General features: G+C 35.6%; 1 long non-coding RNA gene across 1 annotated transcript; it reads right to left on the bottom strand.

Annotated features, from left to right (window-relative positions):
* Window positions 1–1283: 1283 nt before the first annotated feature.
* Window positions 1284–11037, bottom strand: LOC145663664 (uncharacterized). The gene is made up of 3 exons (XR_014127219.1): window positions 10980–11037; window positions 7178–7283; window positions 1284–1659 (listed from the first exon to the last, which is right to left on the bottom strand). It is a non-coding gene; the product is annotated as an uncharacterized LOC145663664 (long non-coding RNA).
* Between the last annotated feature and the right edge of the window lie 480 nt (window positions 11038–11517).

Consider the following 11517-nt stretch of genomic DNA (forward strand, 5'->3'; position numbering starts at 1 on the left):
GAGAACATTGTGTTCTCAGAATAGCTCCGAATACATTGTTCTCAAAAGTGAGAATGTGTGGGTGTTCAAAATATAAGAACAATATGTACTCAAATTTGAGTAAATTTTACTCACTTTTGAGTAAAAATTCTCTTAAAAGCGAGATAAAATATTCTTAAATAAAATGAGAAACTGCTATTTCTCAAAAATAACGAGAACGTATTTTCTCAAAAATGAGAAAGTTAACCGTAAAATGAGATGAATGTAATCAACATTGAGAAACTCTTTGTTCAAAAACTAGTAATGCTCTCCTCACAATTGAGAACATGTATACTCAAAAGTGAGTAGAAAAGTATTCGAAATGCTCAGATAGCCGCAAAACTGAGAAACACACGTTCTCAAAAATTGAGAATATTTCCTCTCAAATTTAAGAAAAACTCTTCTCAAAAATGAGAAGGGTTTTTTTAAAAAAATGAGTAAAAAAGTACTCAAAAATGAGATTTTATTAGTATTCAAAAATGAGAAAAAAGTACTTATTCTGCTGCCTTGCTGACACAGGGAAGGTTTCCTGGAACGAGAAAGGAAGATTACTCTCACACTGCACTGGCCAATTTATAGTAAGTACGCCTTCTACACATTAGTATTGAAGTTAAAACATTTTCCTCTTAAAAGTTGGAAAATAGAAATCAGTTTTTGAAAAAAATACGAGTATTTCAAAAATTACTTCTATTTCCCAGCTTTGAAGATGAAAATGTCTAACATCAATATTAATGTGTAGAAGGCGTACTTACTATAAATTTTTTAGTGCGTGTGTGAAATTCATCTACCTTTGTAATTTTGGGGAATTTTCCCTGTGCTTGCAAGGCAGCAGAATAAATACTCCCATTCCTATTTTTGAATACTAATATAATCTAATTGTTAAAGTACTTTTTTACTCAATTTTGAATCTGCAAGGTTACATTTTTATGCTGAGACCTGTTGTTTCCATAAATAGCATAGATGAGAATTTTAATTTAATCAACACACAAGCTCCTTGTAACTTATTATGTTGGTTTGCGTAGTTTTAAACAAGTAAGCCTGATATGGTGGACAAATTTTATGTGCACTGGTTTTCTCGATGTATTCTCGTTTCCTCCTACTTTCTTCATTGCATCACTTCATTATCATTGCCTTCTCCTTTAGCCTTGAAACATAATCATGCGACGTTACACACACACAAACAAACAAACTTAAATGTATATATATTTGTTTCATTTTGATTAAAGGAAAATATATTTGTACATTGTATTTTTTATTTGTCAAATAATAAACTAAGTCTATACATGAGCACAATTTTTATAACAACTTACATAAGACAATGAGGATACATGAACCCTCTGAATATGCCTACAAAGTAATATGACAGATTTATGCATTCGTTGGAAAACAGTCTGTGTCGACTGCCAATTCAGTACCAATTCCAACATTTAATCAAATAATTTCCTCCTAACGTTCACACTACAACTAACACATGAAAACTCGTCAAAACTTGTGGAACTTGCTCACATATTTCTAAACAGGCGTATTTTTTTTTTTCGGAGAGTAATTCGCTGACTACTTTCTCAATATCAACGTGGGCTATGTTCGAGATCCTCCCAGAAGTTTTTCATTTGCTATAAATGTGTCTATGCCTTCATCTCCCTGGAAACAAAGAGATTGTGTAATTAGTGACAATAGAAATAAAAATAAAATGAAATACTTTTAAATCTTATTCGTGTATGGCGATATCTCGAATAATATTAGTGTTGCTACGTTCTAATTTGAATTAGTATCAATTGAAATACGATAATATAGACTCTGGTAAAGACAGTAAAGAGAATTATGCAATATTTCTTCAATTAATATTGAAACCAGAAGTTGTAGTAGATCTACCATTTAGTGTTTTAGCAGAGTGATTAGAGTGGAAATGGAATATATTCTGGGGACACTTAATCGATTAAAAAATATACAATATGAGATTACTGTCTATGCTCTATAGTGATCAACGTTAACCGGAAATGGTTTATTTCTATCACTACAAGTAGGTGGATCACATCCATTAACGAACTCCTCCGAGATAATTATCTAGCTGTTGATTGCAGAAAACAATTTTAAAATTATCTTTTGTTGAAGAGTTATTGAGCGGTGTAACGGACGTACTTAGCCAGAGGTGTTTACCCTTGCAAGGATGGCCCTCTCGAGGGCATCCTCACCCTCAAATTCTCTCAACCATAATGACGCGAGGACAATGACAAGCTTGGACAGCGAGGGCGAGGGCCAACTGTCACTGTCAGGGCTAGAGCGAGGACAAATTTCCAACACGAAGGCGAGAGCGATGGTCAACTCTCTTCGAAGGTGAGGGCGAGGGCCAATTCACTGTGAGAATGAAGGTGAGTGAGGTTGGAGTAAAATGAACACCTATGGTACTAACATTACAATATCATATATATCCCACTTGCGTGATCCTAATAAACATCAAATGAAAGACTTAAGACCTGACTCGTCTATGGCGATCTTTATAATAATAGTAGGGTTGTCACGTTCTGGAAGGATTAATATCAATTGAAATAAGATTATAATAAATAAGGAAATTGAAAGGTAACCAAAAATATTTCGATCTGTTTCATCTATGCAAGACAAGGAAACAATAAACCTGGAAATCAGTCATTTCTGCTTATGTGTGACGAAAAAAAACATAAGTGGCGTCTTTTAGCGGAGCTTCCTGAATCAATACTTGTTCTGTCACACTTAATACATTTACTCAAAGTCGAACCGTTTTAAGAAAGGCTATGAGTCACCAACATAAGTAAAATCCTCTTATCAGTTTTCTTCACTGTTTCCCTTCCAGGAAAAAGAAAGAAAGAAAGAAACAATGAATCACACCACAAATTCTAATTTATATAAAATTTCACCGTTATTCGATTTCTACTTTTTTAGCAATTGTTAAACGAATTACTAGAATGCTTTGAGAACAGTAGCGTAACTAAGAATGCATGCCCCCCTCCACCCGCGAAAATGCCAAAGGGCTCTTCCTGTTTCTACGTTCATGGCACACGTACAATTTATACAGTAGTAGAGTTATTTTTCCATCTAGTCAGACATTACTTGCTAATATACAAAAATTGCACATTATTATTATTATTAAGCAATTACATGGGACTAAAAAGTTTCTTAAAAGAAATAATTTCTAGGAATTAGGAATTAGATTTCTGAGCTGTCGGCATCTAAGGCCACGTTAGCCCATCCCGTATGAAGGATGACGTCCCTCAGCGAGCCCACTGTACGATGAGAGGGAAGGAAGAAAGGATTGGGAAAGGAAGGAAGCAGCCTGGGACCATTATATTAGGTACCTCCATCCCGGCATTTGAATGGTATGAATGAACGAAACCCAAGAAAGACTTCACTCAAGATGGCAGGTCTGAAAAAGCTGTTACACTCTTTCGGCCGAGTGTCCCCACCAGGAGTCGAACCTGGGACCGCTCACCTCAAAGGCAAGAGCAGAAATAATTTCTTCCTAACGTTCACATTACAACTAACATATGAAAACTCGTCAAAACTTGTGGAACTTGCTCACATATTTCTAAACCGGCGTATTTTTTTTTTCGGAGAGTAATTCGCTGACTACTTTCTCAATATCAACGTATCTTCTCTTTCAATATCTTCGCTTTAGTGCTCAGGATTGGCAAAGGGCTCAACCAATGCCGTAACTTTTGCGGGGGAATGGGGAAACTGCCCCCCCCCAATTAAGCTTCCAGTTGTTTGATAGGATTCATTTGAGTTAAAACTTTGTTGCTTTGTATGATGTGATATGAACAGGAACTTATAAATAAAGCTTGGAATAGGTTTACCACATAACAGGAAAAAAAAAATGAAACGAAAATGTGTTCCGAGCCTCATTCAGTAAAATGTGTCCTATTAGAGCCCCAGACAAAATATATATATAGTAAGGCTTTCAACATATTGTCTCATTTAGTTAACTTGTGAAGCACCGTACTATTTTCAAAAGCATTGCAAATAATTTAAGATGTTTCTGCTGCCCCACTATCTGAACGAAATACATTCCTTTAAGATGTAGCATATATGTAATATAGATCTTACTTTAGTAAACCATCAACTGGCGCCCCAAGAAGTATCGAACACGTTTAGTAAGGATTTCACATCAAATGCCATCATCATTCTAGGGGGCCTCAACTTGACATATTTTAGGAGGTCTAATTAATGTTTGGTCTTCCAAGAAAAAGCCCAAGTTACGGGGCTGAGCTCAATTTCATCTTCGACCTTGTTCTACGAATATAAAGTTTGATGGCTTTTAGTGTACTGAATGATCGCTCAGGATTGGCTTCGTCAGAGGCACAGTGCGATACAGTTGCAAAGAAGTACACAAATCCAGAACACTACTAACATAGGAAGTTATCTACGACTAAATAATTGGCTAATTAATTCCAAGTTAAAATTTCACTAAATTGTTTCTTCACTACTCATCGGAAACTTGTTAGTTGTTGCAACAAAAGGCGATACATTTTCCGAGTAGAATTCACTAAATCTATTATAGCTGGTTCCGTGATTTCTTTTTCCTCTAAGTAGAGTACTCTTGCAGTAATATGAAACCTGCAAAGTGCTTTTGAATGGAGTTGAATTTCAGTTTAGCGTCCCTTTCAGCAGCGAGGCTATGTGAGACGTGGACCTAATGATTAACGTGGAATCCGAACCACATGAGCTCCCGCCGGGAATCGAACCCGGGTCTCCCGCGCCAAGAGCGCGTACGCTAACCGCTTAGCCACGGAGGAACTCTGCAAAGTGCTTTTAACATCCAAACATTATAAAGTTATACTCCAAAACTTAAATACCGGAGCCTGTTAGTTACGCCACTGCTTGAGAATACAGATTCTTTATTCACAGAAAGGAAACTTAATGACTACATATCAGGGTTGGCTGGTTTAAAACATTGTTTAAAGCAGCTGGTTTTTTCAAAAAAAAACCAACTGGTTTAAACCAAGAAACGAAAATGTTCGTAAAAGTGTAAGTGTTTGTAAAATCTTGATGAACACACATTTGTGGGTTATCACGTTTCACTCCCGTATATTATTCGTATTATATTCAGACCTAAATTCCCCATTCATTACTCAAAAAGATTATACTACAAAAGCAACTTTTTTTAATGTAAGTTTATAAATGTTTGTTTTGTGATTTTTTTGTAGTTATTATTGTTATGTAATTGCAATCAAAGAAACATTCTAAATATTGTTTTGTTTACTATTGATAAAATACATCGAAATGCCGTACTTTGTGTGTGGGGGGAGGGTCATACAGACCCCACGAGAGGCATTTAGCGAAATGAGAAGTATCTTCGATATCTATTTATGTATAAATGAGTCTGAGCCAAAGTGGACTCAAATAATTCGTATCTTTGTGATATGCAAATTAAGTCGTTGTATTTCTTTAATTTAGACCAATAAAAGTCGTTGTTAACTAACTTGAATTAAATTAGTTCTTCTGTACTCCGTAGTACTTTGAAATTGTCCATATGTAATTCAGTATAATGGTTTAACTTGTGCACTGTTTATCTTTTTGTCCTTCTGAAATGACTCTTGAAAGCTATATTAAGAAGCATGTAAAGATCAGTACAACGTATTTTTATCAGGATTCCTTCGTGAGTGAGTCGGCAGACGTATCGTATTTGTGGCCAATTAGTCCTGGTTCCGAGTACAAATGGAGGACATTTTTTCTCGGATGTAGCTCGAGAAGCAGTTTTTATTCCGCTTTAAGCTTATGTGACCCCTTCCAGCATAACCCGGCTGTTGCATAATAACATCAAGGCGACACAAACTTATTTCTGTCCATATATGATATGAATATATAGAGCAAATTATTTAAACCAAATAAACCTGGTTTAAACCAAAAAAACCTGGTTTAAACCAAAAAACCCGTTTTTTGTTTTTTTCAATAAAAGCCATGGTTTTTGCCAACCCTGCTACATATACAGATGACGTTAGAACCATCCATTAGTATGCAAATCAAATTATTTATAAAACCATCCTTCTATTAAGATATTTCCAAAACGTATAACCTGGAAAGTAAATGTATTAACTCTGTAATTATGAAACTATGATTACAATTGAACGATAATGGACATATTCCTAATCAGGAAGGTATACAAAAATTATGTGTCCAATGAAACGCCTGACACGACTTACTTGTAGCTCTGCAATGACATATTCGTGGCTCCTGTAAGATGCCGGCCTTCTTCTTACTATTTTAGCTCCTTTCTTACGTATGATTACACCTTGTGGTAGTAGAAATGGAAGCAAATGTAGTGCGCAATTGATTGCTATAGAGAGAAAATATGACTAAGTCAGTATATAATAATGTTTGGAATTAGTAGATATTGCTATTGTCTGCCAAAATATTTTTTGAAGTACAATGTAAATCACACTAAATTATTCAAAAACTACGTCCATGAGTTGAAATAAGGTTTTACTTAAAGTGTACTGCTTTCTAAAGCCCTAGACAATTGTTATATTCCTTAGCACAATGATGGGGAAACATTTTGGGCCGCAGGCTAAAGAAAAACGAAAAAAAATATAGGTGGGCCAATATAATTTAAAAAAAAAACAACAGTGATTGTATCACTTGTAAAACCAAGCTCTATTAATACTCGAAAGATCGTGAAGGGGAATGTGATAAATGGTATTGTGAATGCATTTTTAAACATTTCTCATAATTTGGCTGGAAGTATAATCCACTGATTCTCAGAAGTGAAGTTATATTCGTCAGGTAATGAATCACGTCGTGGGCTGGGTGGAAACGTTTAAGGAGCTACATCTAATCCGCGGGCCATGCTTTGCCCATCACTGTCTTAAGACGTGAAGATAATAAGCCAAAGATGTGCAATTTTGAGTTCATGTACGTTTATTTAAAAGGTACTACGTGTTTCAAAATACTGACTTATTTTTACTTCTCAAAGTAAAGCATATAAAAGCTACTATTTGCTGCGATTGAATTATAACAATAAAACAATGTTTGTGAATAGACACTATAAAAAGATAATGTAAAGAAAAAAAAACAAATGGGTGCTTTGCCAGAAGTAGGGTTGTGTTGATGACAAATAGACTCTTGTGTACATATTTATACATGCAACCTGAAATATGATAAATATACACGAAAACTTGATCTTACTCACCAAGAACTTTCTCTAGCGAAACCTTAAAGAAAATTATCACTGCCAAACAGATGACATTGAAAACAGACTCTGTCGCGCCGAACAAATTTTTAAATTCAGCATCCATCTGAAATACAAAGATTTAATTGTTATACAAATATATTCTATTAAATAATATATTTTACCTTTTTCTAGTCATGAAGTTCCAAAGTAGTTCATTGTCATAATGTTTTACTGCAATGTTAGAAATGCGCATACATGAATAATGTGAAGTAGCAATTAGACTCTTGTTCAGGCAAAGTAAACTATGATAAAACCAGGCAGATCGTGCTGTTACTGGTTGTACGTACAACTAATAAGTCAGATATTCCCGAAATTAGTATGATAAATTTTTACCTAATAACATTTAGTTTTATATTAATTTGGTATCTAATAAAAAACACTGAAATAAGACTAAACTTTCGAGCTAAACGTGTAAACCTGTTCTTCAAAACCTCGAAATATTTTCAGTTTACTTCGTGTTCTTTAGTATTGAGTATTATATTAGTAGCATTTCGGTAGCGCTTGCTACCTTCTCAGTTGCACGAATAACTCACACGGAAAATATTACACCTCTCACGATGTCATCGTAGAGTTTTGCATGTATGCTTTGCTTGTAAAATTCTCAACTCTAATGAGGAAGGTAGTAGGGGCTACCGAAATTGTTTGGATTAGAATACTGACTACTACAAAAGACAGAATAAAAGATATATGCAAGAAGTATTTCGTTACTATGAAAAACCCTGCCAAATCTTATCGTTGCAAACATTCAAATGAAACGAATGAAATCAAAGTTTCAGTATAATGCCTTACATTTATACTCTGTATGCTACAGAGGTTGAAGTCTTGAAGGCCGAAGTCCCGAAACAATGAGGTCGTATGTTTTGTAAAGCTGTATATGAGAATGGTTATTTCTTATTTTGAAGGGAAAGAAAATCAGAAGTTTATTGGTTTCTTCCGAAGCCTACTTTTGTTTAATTGAAGTAATAACTAAATATGATATTGATTGATAGACTTGGATTTTGGGGACTAGTCCTTTTCCATCCAGGGGCGTGTACAAGGAAATTGCGGGGGGGGGAGGAGTAGAATAGTACATAGTAGTCATAAGTATTGAATCTTGTCAAGGCAGATTTTTAATTGTAGATTCCATTACAGGGAAAACGAAGGTAGTAGTTGAATATAAAAAAAAAGCTTGAAAAAAGCTGTATTCCTTAAACAACGTGCTTTTCTTTCATATGTACGCAGGGGGAATGAGAGATGAATTTGTCACTTGAGAAATAAAGGAAATGGGGGAATGGAGAAGTGGGAGGAAACGGGAGAACTCCGAGAAAACCCACGCACACGGTGTTTGTCTACTACAAAGTTCACTTCGCGGAAGTTGGGATCGAACGAAGAACACTATGCACCACCTCGGCCCTTGGTAAGGCGGATTCAAAATACTGTACTGTCAGATTCATATCCTGACTGAAATGTACCAGTATAAAGTCCCAGCATTGTACGGACAAGACATTAACCAGGTTGAACTGCACGAAGCCAAAGAACCTAACCAGACGGTAAAGGGAGACAGAGATGGATGAGACGTATGAATAATAATACAAAAATAGGTACAATGAAGGAATTGATATGAAACTCGAAAAAACTAACCTTCTGTGCAACTCGCATACCTTCATTTTTCAGGCTCCTACACTTCCCGATGGGTAACGAAACCAACACCCGTGTTAAACAATAAATAATTCAGCTGAAACAGCCACCGTAGTGTTCGTAGTTTGAGGGAAAGTTCCCTAGTCTAGGGAAATTTCATAGGTAAATTTAGCAAAAACGAAAAAAGGGAATTTTTCGATAAAACGTGAAAAATTCAGGGGAATTCTCTAGTTGACTGATTAACGAACATCACTACTTAAATTGTTCTTCGTTATTCAGAAATAAACCAATACAATTGCAATAGTTTGTGTGTGCTGCAAGTAGCATAATTTGCACCCATTGTTAGCTGGTGGGGTGCACGGTGGCTCAGTGGGGAGCGCTTACCTCAGGTACATGGTTTCCTTGGTACGATTTTCACCCAAGCAAGCTTGTGATAAACAACATTGTGTTCGTGGATTTTGACGAGGTATTCCCGTTTCCTCCCACTTTCTCATTCTTCCATCATCATTCACTTGCTTTAATCATCGTCTTCCTTAACCTAATCATGGGATGTTAAACTGAAAGATTTCACTATATTTCATTTTGTTGGCTGTGTGTATACTTTTGCACAAAAAAAAACGTAAACGTAAAAATAGAAGGAAAAAGTAAATGAATAAAGCAAATGTGGTTGGTAGCAGAAGCGTCATTTCAGATTTTGCTTGTGGGAGGGCAAGACCCCTTGATATAAGAAAATTTTCCGTTTTTCACTGACTACTATTCTACTTAAAAAAATCTATATAAATCTCAATCTCAGGGGGTGCAATTACCTCTCCCTGCCCCCTAAATGACGCCACTGGTGGTAGTTCCCTTAATATAGCTAAATTAAAATTATTACATAACTTCTGTCATACGTATTGGACACTCAACGAACAACGAAAAATTTGATAAAGTGAAAAGTTTGTGTCAGTCGAGGGAAATTTTCTTAAAGAAACCTACGAACAGTGCCACCAGGTTCGTCCTGCACTTACTCGGTTAGATAGCATTCATGCTTTTATTGCCACCTAGCACAAGTTCGTTCGTGTTTATGCTATACGTCCACACTGTATTTACATCGAGCCCTTCTGAAGTTAATCTGTATGTAGTACTAGAGCTTCTTATTTAGTGCTGCTAAAAAAAAAAAAAGAACTTTAACCTAACCTGAGAATGTAAGAAATGTGTCAAAACTTGATAGAACAGTCTGCTCGAGTAATGCCTGTTTTTTTTTTTTTTTTTTTTTTTTTTTTACATTGTAGCTTTTATGCAACAGATTCGGAATCCGTATTTATATGGCAATCGTAAAGGAATTGCAATTTTTTAACTAATACTTCTGGTGGTCCCTTGAAATTTTATCTGTGCAAGTGAGCAGGTCGTTAGCCAGTCCAAAAATGTAGGGGGGGGATCCAACCATATTATAGTTCATTTGCAAGCCTACCGTGAACATTTTAGGCAGGCAGTAAAAATTTAGGAGCCCGACCCCCTAGACCCCCCGCGTGGATACGGGCCTGCAAGTGAGGGCAAGGTTCTAGATTACTGGTCCCCCTTCCCATTGAGCAATAATAAAGACAGAAAACAAAGTGCCCTGCGGAGCTCTAAAGCGCCTTCACTCGCTAACGCTCGCTCGGCAATACTGTGTAGATTAAATGTATAAACTTTAGTAGAGAAAGAAACCAACCCAGCTACTAACCTACATGGGGGACCAGTAATCTAGAACCTTCCCGCAAGGGAGTTTTTTCATGTCACCCACCACAAATCTTTTAGGGGACAATAAGAAGGAAATTATTAAAAGAATTGTATTTTAACAACAGTTATTTAGAGTGCAGCGCCAAAAGTAAACCTGCACGCCCCAATTCACCAAAAAAAAAAAAAAAGTAAACCATTTACTGAATATATTGGAAAGTCGCATATCATTAACACAACAACTTTGTCTAAGATATAGAATGCCCAGAAGCATAGAGTGAGGTTTCCGGGCATTCTATCTGGGAACCAGTACCTAGAAGCATTACTCATGATTTTCGAAGGAAAATAATGGATTGTCGTGATTAACCGTCAATCGATTACAATGATCGCACACAAGCAATGTTGCATTCACACTTAAAACTAAATTCATGTTGCTAGCAGTACTTACCTGCGAAATCCTTTATGTTGGTAAACAACACTTCTCAACCATGTTCCTTCTAACTTTCTCTTTATCCATCCGCTAAGTAGTTCCTCCATCAGCCAGAATGAGAACATATAGTTCAGGATTATAAAGGACTTTTGTGCTCTTATGTTAGCTTGTTCGTACTTGTTTTCCATAGTCTTGCATTTACAAACTGTCTTTTATATCTCACGATATTCAATTATGTATCTATATCATAAAACAATATTTTTTAAGACTACATTATTACTCGTTTTTGAGAACCAGTCTCTGACTCAAATATGCAACTAAATTTCCTCATTCTCATTTTTTGAGTTATTTTCTCCTCAAAATTGAGACAAATTTACTCAATTTTTTTTGATTAGTAAAATGTATTCATTTTTGAATAAATCATTTTTAACAGTGCACTCCAAACAATTAAATTATGATCAACTCAGTTGATAAGACCAACACAAGCAGCTCACATTGCCGGTGTTGACTGATCACCACCATCATTATATTATTATTATTATTATTATTATTATTA

Source organism: Thermobia domestica, chromosome 11, assembly GCF_964235325.1.
Source record: "Thermobia domestica chromosome 11, izTheDome1.hap1.1, whole genome shotgun sequence".
Taxonomy (NCBI): Eukaryota; Metazoa; Arthropoda; class Insecta; order Zygentoma; family Lepismatidae; genus Thermobia; species Thermobia domestica.